Raw genomic sequence first — 13,131 nt, forward strand, 5'->3', positions numbered from 1 at the left:
CTTCAGTCCCTTCAAACCCCCAGACGGATTTGCACAGATCTGCCATGTGGCTAATAAACACGCAGACGACGCACGGGAGTTACACACAAAACGAACAACCTAAACAGATGTAGGCGTATAACTCCCACAGCTGCACACCCGCAACACCATCTAATTCCAGAACATGCTTCCTGAGGATGCTGTGTGTCTATTTCAGGTCATAGTTTTCATAAAGGGACTCAGATAAAATACATTAGTTACACAGGATGAAAAATGGAACCAAAAGTTAAAATTTCATGTTTCTTTACCATTTTGCCCTTTGTTCTAGATTCCAGAACTTGTGATAAGATAGTTAAAATTATATTTGTTTGCTCAAAATCAGAAGCTAAAAACACTAATTAAATGTTAGGTGTTTGCTTCTTGGCACTTCAATCAGGAGAAGGTGGTTCCCAAACGTGTAAGCTACTGTCACTGTGGAATTTCTCCAGGTCCCATTTCAGAGTATTTAAGGCCCCTTTGCCTTGGAGGAACATAAGACTGAGTCCTGCTGTTCTGGAGCCACTAACAAGGCCTCAGTTCAGAAACACAGGCAGTAACATTTTCATGAGGTCTGAGGAAAGCCTCCTCTATCCCTCTCACAGCCTTTGCCCAGGGAAATACCGATAGTTCTATCTCAGACACAGTCTCTTTTAGTTTTAAGTCACTAGATTTATTAATCAATAACTGCATGTTCCTTAAAGGTTTCTGAAATTGGACAAAAGGAAAAGACAACAGAGACAGTTGCTCATACGGCTGAAATTATGGGAAAATGGTGTTGTTATTAAAAGCATAATCTTGGCAACTAGCAAATAAACTTAGGGTTGATGGTCAGCTTTATCGATAACCAGCGGTGTGACCTTCAGAGAAATACTTAAACTTCCTAAGCTTCCGTTTCCTCAAAATTCGTAGAGTAATACTTGCAGCGCTTAGAATAGGGAGGGGTAACAATAAAAGAGAGAGCTACACACGAGAACATGGTACAGAGTGAGATTCCAGAACGCATTTCCCATTCACCTCCACTGACAAGGCATGTTAACGCATAGATAGGTATCCGACACGACGCGATACCACGGAATGCTGCTGGTCAGACAAGAACACGAGTTCCAGTCCTAAAAGGTCAGAACCAGAATCAAGTGGCGGAAGAGCAGTAAGAAGAAATTTACCCTGGATCCAATTTCAAAGTCTTCTAGCAAACGTGAAATTTGAAGCAGCTTCTTTGATCCCCCTCAAAATATTCCTTGAAAATGCACGCCCTAGCCCCCCACCTGTTCCCCTTTTCTGTTATACACGCCCACCCTGCCCTTGCACCCCACACACCTCCACTACACACACAAAGGAAGGCAGAAAGCTGACATCCTGACGTGCCTGGATTCACAGTACCCAGGGTTGCTGCTCCAACGCCAGCCTACTTCAATACGGGATCCGTGCGGAGCTAATCCAATTGTTCCTCCATACGTCTTGGTCACGGCAACCACGGAGAAGATGTAACAGCTATCATTTTGGAGTTGAAAGTGGACAGAGACTTTGAGAAGCAATATTCTGAACCATTTTGAAAGCAAAGAGGATAGACAATGACACACACTGGTAGTGATTAGCACAACAGAAGAACAAGGTCATGGCTGAGTGAATATATTCAACAGGAGCCTAGGAGCAGGCTCAGGAAGCATTAAGCAGTATTAAAATTAACAAATGATCATCCTGCAATAAGGGACCAGTAAAAATGAAAGTATATGGATTTGGCTAATCTGTCAAGAAATTGGCTGTAGTTAAGTACCAGCCTGGCATCAGGGAAATCTGGGCTGACACGGACCAGCTGCATGCCTTTTGACAAGTCCTCTAGGGCTTATTTCCCTGTTTGTAAAATGGAAAGTATATAAATGTGAATCCAGTTTACATTCAGCTACTGTACAGCTTCTACAAAACTGAGTAACTACTGATGCCTGGCTGTCAATTTCCCTTGCTGATAAAACTTCTCCTACCACCAGAGCTGCTAGGCGTCGAAGGGTTCTGGGCTTGAGAAGTCAGCCCAGGGAAGAGAACCAGCATCATGGATGGCCTGAAGCTACTATTATAATTACAAACCATTGATCTCTAACCCCTGGAGTCCCAAAAAATAAACGTTGAGGGAAAAACAAATTGACAAATCAATGGATACCCACAGGTAGACTTGCCAGCATCATGGAGCTGTTGAAAAGCTCTTCGACAGGCAGGGACAAGGAAAGGAGAGAAATTCTCTTCCGTCTTCCATCCACGCTCTGTTGAATCTATCTCGGAAACTTTCCTAGACTCTATCCATTTCTACCTAGACCTCCTCATAGCTCACCTATAAGCATTCAAGATTCCCTAATTCAAAGAGCTCACGGGCTAACAACTAATTGGTCTCCAGACTCCATCAGAATAATCTCTCTAAAACACAAGTCTCTACAGGTCAGGCCCCCAAATATAAATCTTTCATGTCGTTTCCAGTATAAAAGCGAAAATGTAGGAGTTCCTATCGTGGCGCAGTGGTTAACAAATCCGACTAGGAGCCATGAGGTTGCGGGTTTGATCCCTGGCCTTGCTCAGTGGGTTGCTGTAAGCTGTGGTGTGCGTCGCAGACACGGCTCGGATCCTGTGTTGCTGTGGCTCTGGCGGAGGCCGGTGGCTGCAGCTCCGATTCAACCCCTAGCCTGGGAACCTCCATATGCCGAGGGAAGCAGACCTAGAAAAGGCAAAAGACAAAAAAATAAAAAAATAAAAGTGAAAATGTAAACTGGTGCAAATTTTCTTTCTTTTTTTCCTTTTGTTGCTTTCTACGGCCGCACCTGCAGCACATGGAGGTTCCCAGGCTAGGGGTCAAATCGGAGCTACAGCTGCCGGCCTGCACCACAGCCACAGTAACTCGGGATCCAAGCTGGGTCTGTGACCTACACCACAGTTCATGGCAACACCGAATCACCGACTCACTGTGCGAGGCCAGGGATCAAACCCGCATCCTCATGGATACTAGTCAGATTCGTTTCCGCTGCACCACAACGGGGGCTCTGGTGCAAATTTTCTGAACGGCATATCCCAAATTTAGCTCTCAATCTCCTGCCACAGAAACTGCTCGTCCTCCATCCTTCTCCATTTCAGTCAATCACACCTCCACCCATTCAAATGCATCAGTCCGAAATTTATACGTCTTTCCTTATACGTTGCTCCCCAACCACCATATCTATCCCATCACCAAGACCAAACACCTCTCTCAAATCAGTATCTCTTCTCTCCATCTGAAACGCTCATACTCTAATCCAAAGTCACCAGATCTCTCAGACTGTGTAATAACCTAAATAATGTCTCTCCACTTTTATATTCCCTTATCCCTCAAACTTAGACCAAAACCATTCTCCACAAAAGAGCCAGCTTGAGCTCTTAAAGAAGCAAATGGGATCTTGCCACTCAGCCACTTAAAAATCCTTCCTGTGGAAGCCTTGCTTCTATCACCGCTGGATGAAAGAACAAAATCCTTAACATGGTCTCCAAGGGCTTAGCGATCTGGCCTGGGCCTACTTCCCCAGTCTCTCAGCGCCAATCATACCAGCCTTCTTTCATTTTCTCAAAACGCCAACATGTTCCTTACGTAGGGCTTTTTTTTGGCCTTTGTACACGCTGCTCCCAGCAGCTCTTTCCCAGCCACTATCCACCCCTTGCAGCCTGGTCAATTCCTATGTATCACGAAGGTCTTGGCTGAACAGTTTCTTCCTCAAGGGAATCCTTCCTTGGTCCCCCATCTAAACCAGGTTTTGGTCCCTCTTCCATCTTTTCTTCTGGTTTTTACGTTCATTACGGAAAATTTCAAACACACAGAAGCCAAGTATAATTAACCAGCAGGTCCAGCAATGATCATCCTCTGGCCAATCTTATTTCAGCTGTACTCCCACACATTCAACTCCCAACTGTGGAGTATTTTGAAGCAAATCCCAAATATGGTACCATTTCATATGTGTATACTTTGACACATATCTCTAAAAATAAGGACTTTTTAAAGGTTATAAACTTGCATTTACCCTCGACCTTTTCTAAGTTGTACTATACTTTATCGTACATTTGTTTGTGTGACGGCTGAATGTGTCTTTTCCACCATAAGTGCCCCAAGAGCAGACACAGATCAGTGATGTTCGCTGTCACGTTCCCAGAGCACAGTTCCTCACACACAGCAGGGAGGTGAAATCTGTTTAAAAATTAATTAAAAATAAGTAAATCCTTTGAAACCCCTCCCCCACCTCTTGTAAGAATTCATCGGGGAAATAACAGGTCAGGTACACAAAGAAATATTCATTAACATAGTATAATAAGGTTCTAACAAAAATTAGAACTATGATATCACTACACAATTAGGGAAAAGATTTTGTAGCTCTTTATTTAATATAGAAACATGTCCATGTTATATTACTTATAAAATCCAATTTTAAACAGTATACACAGAACCATTTTTGTTTAAGAATGGGAATAAATATATATGTATGTACAGAAAAACTGTCTAGAAGAATATATGTAAAATATTAAAAGCTATTATTTCTGGGTAGTGGGATTGCGAAATATTTATTTTCCTTTTTTTTTGTCTTTTTGTCTTTTCTAGGGCCTTACCTGCACTGAGGGAGGCCAGGGATCAAACCTGCAACCTCATGGTTCCTGGTCAGATTCGCTAACCACTGAGCCACGACAGGAACTCCTATTTTCCTATCTTTTTAATATACTCTGATTTTTTTGCAATGAACTTGTATTACTTTTGTAATGAGAAAAATCAGTACAGATATTTTAGAAACAAAACACAGCCATCCATGGCTCCTTACTGGCTGCAGGATAAGTTGAAACTCCTTAGCATGACAATAAAGCCTTTTAAGAGCTTGTGCTTTGCATGCGATGATAAGCCATCATTCTGAAACGTGTCCTGACTCACACCTCTTTGCCTACACCTTCTTCCTACCAGGAATGGCTTTCTCCCCCATTCCCTGCTTGACAAACTTCAAAATCCAGTCCAATGTCACCTCGTCCATCCATGAGGCCCTCAGTGAAATAAACCTTGACCTTCCTTATGCTAATAGTTCACTGCATGCTTTGCTCTTCCAATACTTAATATCTTATTACAGTTGTTTACAAGTCTCTCTTACCCTAAACAGACTCACAGCTCCAGAAGGCAAGGACCACATCCCTTCATCATTTATCCCGAACACTTAGCACCATGCTTGCAAACAGTATATACAAAATAAATATTTGTTAAAATAAGTTACGAATTACCAAGATAAAAGTATACAATTTTTTTCCTGTTTTGCGAAATGAAGGGAGAAGAAGTTTTCAAACACCCTGAAGATAAAGATGTTACACAGAACTGGGATTAGGTCACTTTGGTGAGGCTCCAAAGACAGAACTGGCACCAATGAGTAGAAGTTGATTTTAGCACACTCTGGAGAAGAATCTCCTAACGAAGGCTGCGTGAAAACAAGCGCAGCACAGCCAGCAATGGTGGAACAGCGTAAGTGCCAGCGCTCAAGCAGAGACTGGATGATCAAATTTGAGGGATGGTAGAGAAATGATCCCTGTGCAGTGAGTGGGGAAAACCAGGGGCTTCGACTCCTACGGTTCTATTAGCTGATTGGTAGGAAATTCTTAGGTCTCTCCTGACTGAAATTCAATGGTTCTGAAAAATGCAATGTGAGATGACCTATGACGATGTTAGGTCTTGATGAACCTAAAAATCTGAAATCAAATTCACTTCACAGAGCCTATGACCGACTGAAAGCTGGCTTAAATGTGACAGACACATGAGGGCAAACCTAAACTGGCACACTCTGCTTTGAAAATAGAGGCAAATTTCTCTTGGACTTGGCCTATCATTAACTCCAACATGAAATTTGGGAATCAAAGTGAAGAAGAAGCGGTGTTTGTTTTAAGTACAATTCTATTGCTACTAACTCAGTTCCACCCATCACCTCCCTTCAACCCCTGACTCACTACAAACACCACACAGAAACACCAGTGCCATCTGGGAGGAATTAAGTAGGGCTACTCAGAGGTATGTTTACCAGCATATTTCCAACTATGCAAAAGAGAATTCATCTAGTTCCCTATTCCAAAATAACAATAAACTCGACTTCTGTAAGTACAAACATTTTAAGGAACCATGAGACCAAAATGAGAGCTTACTCAATCAACCTTTCCTCTCAGAATGCTCTGCAAGAGAAGTCCCTTTCCATCCGGTCCATCTTGCAAGACTGCTGTTTCCTTTTGTCAAAGAGACACTGTGCACATTTATACACTTGAAAAAAAAAAAACAGAAGTTAAGCTTTTTAAATGTTTGAAACAAAGCAAACTGAAAGATTTCTGAGACTGACTAGAGAATAAAGGGAAATACTGTACCAGGAATTCTAAAATGGGAAAATGGGAGATGAAGGACTGTTAGAAGTCGCTGAGTCTCACATCCTGCTGAATGCGATCAGAAGAGCTGTGGTACTAAGTCAGTTATGTACCATTTCGAAAGGAAGGTCATTCTACCACTGGATGGCACTAAATCGTAGAGATGCCTTGCTTACACTTAGTCCTTTAATCTGCCTTCTTAACCATTTTTACCTCCTGGTGCCACTTCTATACTCTTCCCATATTTATATACAATAACAGAAAATGCAAGATAACGATCTGGAGATTCTAGCGGGAGAGAGCAGCTTATTCATACATGCAACCAAAATACAAGCCAGCTGAGTCAACTTAATCTAAGAGGTCAATGACTGAACAGATAGATGTAGCAAACAGATTGCTATGACATCAGCGGAGATGAAGCAAAGCAACATTATCTTCCTATTAGGTAACCAGAAAAAGGAGCTTAGTGAAGTATAACAGGGCTAAGCACTCACTGATGAAATAATTAGTCGGTCGACATCTAAACTTATTTTAGCAGTTTATTTTATTTTCAAAACTTATTTATTTTTGGAGTTCCCCTCGTGGCTCAATGGTTAACGAATCCGACTGGGAACCATGAGGTTGCGGGTTCAATCCCTCGCCTTGCTCAGTGGGTTAAGGATCCGGCGTTGCTGTGAGCTGTGGTGTAGCTTGCAGATGCCGCTCGGATCCTGAGTTGCTGTGGTATAGGCCGGCGGCTACAGATCCGATTCGACCCCTAGCCTGGGAACTTCCATGTGCTGCGAGGAGCAGCCCAAAAAATGGCAAAAAAGAAAAAAAATTATTTATTTTTGGCCATGCCCACAGCACGTGGAAGTTCCTGGGGCCAGGGATTGAATGTGTGCCATAGCAGCAACCCAAGCCACTGCAGTGACAACACCAGATCCTTAACCCTCTGTGCCACAAGGGAACTTCAGCAGTCAATTCTAAATGCCTTTCTCTAAAGACATTAAAGCTTGTAACACTAGGAAATCAATAGGGAAGCGGACTGGGGACCAGTGAGAGCAAGGGGACAGACAACATCTTTCTGTGGTTAGCGGCCCTCATAGACAGTGCATCTACCTTGACTTTGATCTGCTCTGGTACCACAAATTAAATACAATTGAAAAAGCACCTACAGAAAGGAATTAAGTCTAAAACAATAAAACAGCTCAAGGGGCCAGGGCCAAAACAAGGCACATGTCTCTACCTGGCTGTAGCAGCTTTCTCAGCTTCTCTATATACTGGCTCTTCACACTCTCTAAAGCCTAGGAAAGGCAGTACTTTCTCTGAACCAGTCCAGTAATGTGCTTATACATATCTCACATCATCTACCTGGCTCCTGCTAGCCACAGAGCTAAAGTTATGGGTTACCTAAGCTATGCCACTAATCAGCGGTATGACTTTAGACAAATCAATTCACTTCTCTGACAGTCAATTTCCTTACCTAGATTAGATTCTTTCTTCCTTTCTTTCCTTCTATTTTGTTTTATTTTATTTTTGCTTTTTAGGGCCACATCTGCTGCAAATGGAAGTTCCCAGGCTAGGGGTCGATTAGACCTGCAGCTGTCGGCCTACGCCACAGCCACAGCAACGCGGGATCCAAGCTGTGTCTGCAACCTACACCACAGCTCACAGCAATGCCGGATCCTTGACCCACTGAGCAAGACCAGGAATCCAACCTGCATCCTCACGGATACTAGTCAGGTTCATTACCACTGAGCCACAAAGGGAACTTCCTAGATTAGATTATTTCTAAAATCTTCCTCTTCTAAAAGATAATAATAGTATCTCTAAAATTTATTAAACTACTCTGAAAAGACTAAAGGAAGCTATTTAACTTTTGGTAACTGTAGCTCCGCATCAGTCTCATTTTCCTTACTATATTATCAGACAGTAGGGATTTACTGTGGTTTAGGCTGTAACTCTTCCTTTCTGGCTATCCCAGCAGCTGGATTTATATATACTTAGGTGGTGTTCTGCTAATAAAGAACTACCAATCCAGGAGTTCCCATAGTGGCTCCGTGGTTAACGAATACAACTAGGAACCATGAGGTTGCGGGTTCGATCCCTGCCCTTGCTCAGTGGGTTAAGGATCTGGCGTTGCCGTGAGCTGTGGTGTAGGTTGCAGACTCGGCTCGGATCCCGCGTTGCTGTGGCTCTGGCGTAGGCCGGGGGCTACAGCTCCGATTTGACCCCTAGCCTGGGAACCTCCATATACCGCAGGAGCAGCCCAAGAAAGGGCAAAATGACAAAAAAAAAAAAAAAGAACTACCAATCCAACCAACTTGTACCATTATTCCTCAGCTCTACTTCCTGGACTACTTCAGAAGGGAAAAACCCAGGTTTGAATTTTTCTGGCTCTGAAAAGGACATTCTGCCACATTATGTTCTGATGACATCACTGCCCCATTCGAAGATATGTAATGAGATCTCCATTGTCAACTAAATTCCAAACTCCACGTGTGGCTTAAATTCTTCCATGATCTGAGCCTTTCGAGAATCAATTCTTATTACTCCTCTTCTCACTTCTATACACCAACGAAAAATCCCTTCCCCTTAAAACTGTGTGTACAGCTGCCAGCTGCCATGTTCCTGCCACACAGAGAAATCTGAGCGGGTGACTCCTACTTACAGACACTCAGAGGCCTTTTTCTGATTTGGAGACAAGAGCCCGATTGTGAGACTCCTGGACGAGGTGAGTCCCTGATTCTGAGCAGAGGCCTCTGACTGCCACAGAGATGTAACGATGTCTTTCTGGCCAGTGTTGGAACAGCTGTGTCGTGCTACTGGTGCACGGCATGAAAGCCTGAGACAAGGCCCAAGCCTCCTGGGGTTTCCCTGGGAGATTCTGGTATGTGATGCTATGATTGTTTTCATAGTAAAGAGCTGATGTATTTTAAGGAGAGGAAAAGAGCCAGTCAAAACATCTTCCTGGGTTAAAGAATCTCATAAAGTCAGTGAGAGGATTAGACTGAGTACACAAGCTGATGCTGCCAGTGGGGGCCAGTCCACTATAAACACTGAATATGGCAAGACTTTATAAATCTAAACAGGTCCACCTCTTTGCTTGAGGATACAGTAGAGTTTTCTGACAAACAACTAAAAGTGAGCCGGCTGAACTTTCATTTCATGGAGTGCTGATGGCTTGCCTTCAAGGACATACATGATCACCCAAAGATACATCAGCATCTCTCCAGTCCCTAGTGACTGGTGCCAAAACACTCTAAAAGCATCTCAAGAAGAATGTAGAGCAACTTTAGAGGGAAAGAATGGATGGTATGATTGAAAACACTCATTTTTAGGAAAGTCTAGGTTTGCCGTCCCAAGAAGCTGCAAAATGGAGGCAAAGAGTGTGGGAACTAAGGAGTTCCTGATATGGGGCAAGGGGTCAGCGGTGGCATCTTGGGAGTGCTGGGACACAGGTTCGATCCCCGACCCGGGACAGTGGGTAAAGGATCCAGCGTTGCTGCAGCTGAGGCTTAGGTGGCAACTGCAGCTCGGCTCTGGTTCCTGGCCTGGCCTGGGAACTCCAGGTGCCTCAGGGTGGCCAAAAACAAAAAAACAAAAAAAGAGTGTGGTGACTGAAGAAAAAAATGCTTGAAAACTCAAATACACAGGTGAAATAGGCGGTGAATGATAAAAAGAGCCAGCTATGACAGAAACTGGGCTGGAGAGGATAAATCTCCCTGCTCTCTTTAGAGATTACATGGATGATGGCAATTTGGGGTTGGACAAAAAGAATGGATCAGAAAATGGAGACCACCTTTGAAGTTCCCGTCGTGGCGCAGTGGTTAACGAATCCGACTAGGAACCATGAGGTTGCAGGTTCGGTCCCTGCCCTTGCTCAGTGGGTTAACGATCCGGCGTTGCCATGAGCTGTGGTGTAGGTTGCAGACGCGGCTCGGATCCTGCATTGCTGTGGCTCTGTCGTAGGCTGGTGGCTACAGCTCCAATTCGACCCCTAGCCTGGGAACCTCCATATGCCGCGGGAGCGGCCCAAGAAATAGCAAAAAGACAAAAAAAAAAAAAAAAAGAAAATGGAGACCACCTAGACTATGAGACGAAGCTGATTCAAAGAAACTCATCCGTGCTGTTAACTTAAATGTTCCCTTAAAAAGGCCTGAGGGAGAAAAGCAAGGAATGTTCTTAAATCAAGTGGAGAAAATCAAATGAAAAAGAGCTTACAAGTCAAACCGAGGAATTCCAAACTGAGCAGCCCCTTTGCAAGTTGAATATTCAGTTTGAAAGTGAAATTCAAAAGCTTCAGCTGAAACCTCAAATACTGACTGAATTACATCAAGAACAAGTAATCAAACTTCACAGACAGTTAATCAAGGAGGGGATTTATTTACTGCCTAGAAAAAAAGAAGGAACTTCCTGAAGTGTACGGAAACATGAGCAGAAGTGCAACTCCTACAGAAAGCTGGCCAAAGACCTAGAGAGAGAATTGGAAAGAAACACTTCCTTCTATCAAAGATGGATCATGTCCCATGAGGGGAAAAAAAAAACCCTCAACAAAGTTGGCTGGCATTTCTGGCCACTGAGAGAAAAGCTCAACGAGCTAAGAAAAGAAGTGGTCACAGGAAGACACGAATGGGCTAAGGCAGAGTTCAGATCCCAGCTTTCCCCCAGTGGGGCCTCTGCCCTGCTATTTAGCAAGCAGAGGCCCGAGGGGGTGAGGGGGTGAGGGGGTAGGGCGTTCCCAGGAAGGAGGAGGTTGCACTGTGAGGGCTGAGAGAGTGTGTGTCCAGGTTTAAGTCCATAGGAGCCACCTCCTGAATATCCACGATCACAGCAGAACATCTGCCTATGTCTTCTCTTCAAAAGTCATTTTGATTTCTCCCTTTTTAGTTAATGGCTGTTAGTCAATTGATGCTACATTTGCTCTTATAATAATTCCTAAGACAAGGTTAATACAATGCTTAGGAACACATTTCCACTTCCCTGGACTCTCTAGAATTAGATTAACTGTTGTGCTTTGACTGCCATAAAAGATCCTCTATGACTTAAACCATTCATTCAAGTTTGATGTGACCAGGTGGAAACATTGGAAACAATACAGGACATGCAACGAGTTGTTATTAAAAATCTGTCAAAGCAAAAATATTTATCCCAATAAATTTTGATTTTTTTTCTTTGTTTCTGTTTTTTGCTTTTTAGGGCCACACCCACGGCAATATGGAGGCTCCCAGGCTAGGGGCTGAATCAGAGCTACAGCTGCCGGCCTACACCATAGCAATGCAGGATCCTTAACCTACTGAGCGAGGTCAGGGATCGAACCCACAACCTCAAGGCTACTCGTCGGATTCATTTCCGCTTCGCCACATTGGGAACTCTTCGACTGGTTTCCAGAACAATGTAAAACAAAAACTAAACAACACTACCCTCAGTTAAACTTAGTAATATTTTTATTAGTTTAGCCCTAAATTCATAGATTAGGGGAACTGACATTTTGCAATTATTAATTTCTTGATTTTTTTTAACCTTTGTTATTCTATTTAGCAAATGCTTTGCTGTGTAAATGTTTTAAAGTTTTATGCAGTCAAAATTAAAAAGTTTTCCCTTCTAAAAAACAAACAAACAAACAAACAAACACAACAAGTATGTTCACAGTTCTTGTTAAATAAATGCTCCCATGAGAGCCCAGTATGAAAGCTGGGGTACACAGGACTGGGCCTCCAAGTGAGAAGCTCCTCTCTTTCTGGATAATCTTGAGTTTCGCCTGGAGGATGAGGTCTCTGATTAATGCCAGTAACCTTAGGAAAAGGCCTGGATGCCCATCCACTGAGAAATGAGTAAAGGCGCCCTGAGTGAGCAGCAGCATGAGAAGGCCAGTTTGCTTTATCCCCTGGGTCAAGTTCTCTAGAGAGAAAATTCCTGGTGGTGGGTCCTTAGATAGCACTTTCCACATGGTGGAGGGCCTGGTGTGAAGAAAAGAGAAATCAAGCAAGGTGATTCAGAATCTACCCTGGTCCTAGGAAGCTAAGGCAAAACGACCTCAGCATTACGAAGCAGAACTGGGACCGGGAACAAGTCGAAGTAGGATCAGCAATTAAACCTTCAAAGGGTGACTATTTTTTAGTTTCATATATTTTGTGTTAAGTTTCCCTTTTTGTTCCTCCTTTGTACTCAGAGTTCTGAATGGGGTTAAGAGGGCTAAGGGAAAAGAATCAGGAGTTCCCACTGTGGCTCAGCAGGTTAAGAACCTGACACAGCACCTGTGAGTATGCAGGTTCGGATCCCTGGCCTCGCTCAGTGGGTTAAGGAGCCAGCATTGCCACAAGCGGCAGTGTAGGCCGAAGATGCAGTTTGGATCCAGTGTTCCTGTGGCTGTGGCACAGGCCTGCAACTGCAGCTCCCATTCGATCTCTGGCGCAGGTGCAGTTGTAAAAAGGAAAAAAGAAAAAGAAATCAAAGGACGTAATTTATGTCCACAAGCCAGAGCTTTAGAGCAGAGGCAGCAATGTGATGAAAGCCTTGATGATCCAGAAGAAGCGCTGAAGGGGGAAAGCGAAGCAGACCACGCTGGGGCCACCTGGGCAACTTTCTGTCTCTACCTGTGGATTCTCCTTCCTCAAGTCACATTTTGGAGGCTCTCGGTTTTGACCAATGACGAAAACTGGACTACTTACACCTTCCGGACCAACTTAAGATTGGTCACAAACAGTTAGACATGGGCTATTACTTCTATTTGCAAAACATCATTTTGTGAAAATC

At 43.6% G+C, this 13,131-nt stretch overlaps 1 protein-coding gene across 4 annotated transcripts in view; it reads right to left on the minus strand.

Annotated features, from left to right (window-relative positions):
- Window positions 1-13,131, minus strand: part of SMAP2 (small ArfGAP2) — a 48,899-nt gene that overhangs the window by 19,728 nt on the left and 16,040 nt on the right. Inside the window, exon 1 of one of the 4 annotated variants that reach the window (XM_047789589.1) lies at window positions 6,184-6,284. The exons of 2 other annotated variants lie outside the window; for them this stretch is intronic. The gene's annotated coding sequence lies outside the window, so the exon portion shown is untranslated. Of the gene's footprint in view, window positions 1-4,084; window positions 4,216-6,183; window positions 6,285-13,131 lie in introns of those variants that run through there. One more of the 4 variants, XM_047789590.1, reaches the window with a different exon arrangement.

Source organism: Phacochoerus africanus, chromosome 8 (assembly GCF_016906955.1).
Source record: "Phacochoerus africanus isolate WHEZ1 chromosome 8, ROS_Pafr_v1, whole genome shotgun sequence".
Lineage (NCBI taxonomy): Eukaryota > Metazoa > Chordata > Mammalia > Artiodactyla > Suidae > Phacochoerus > Phacochoerus africanus.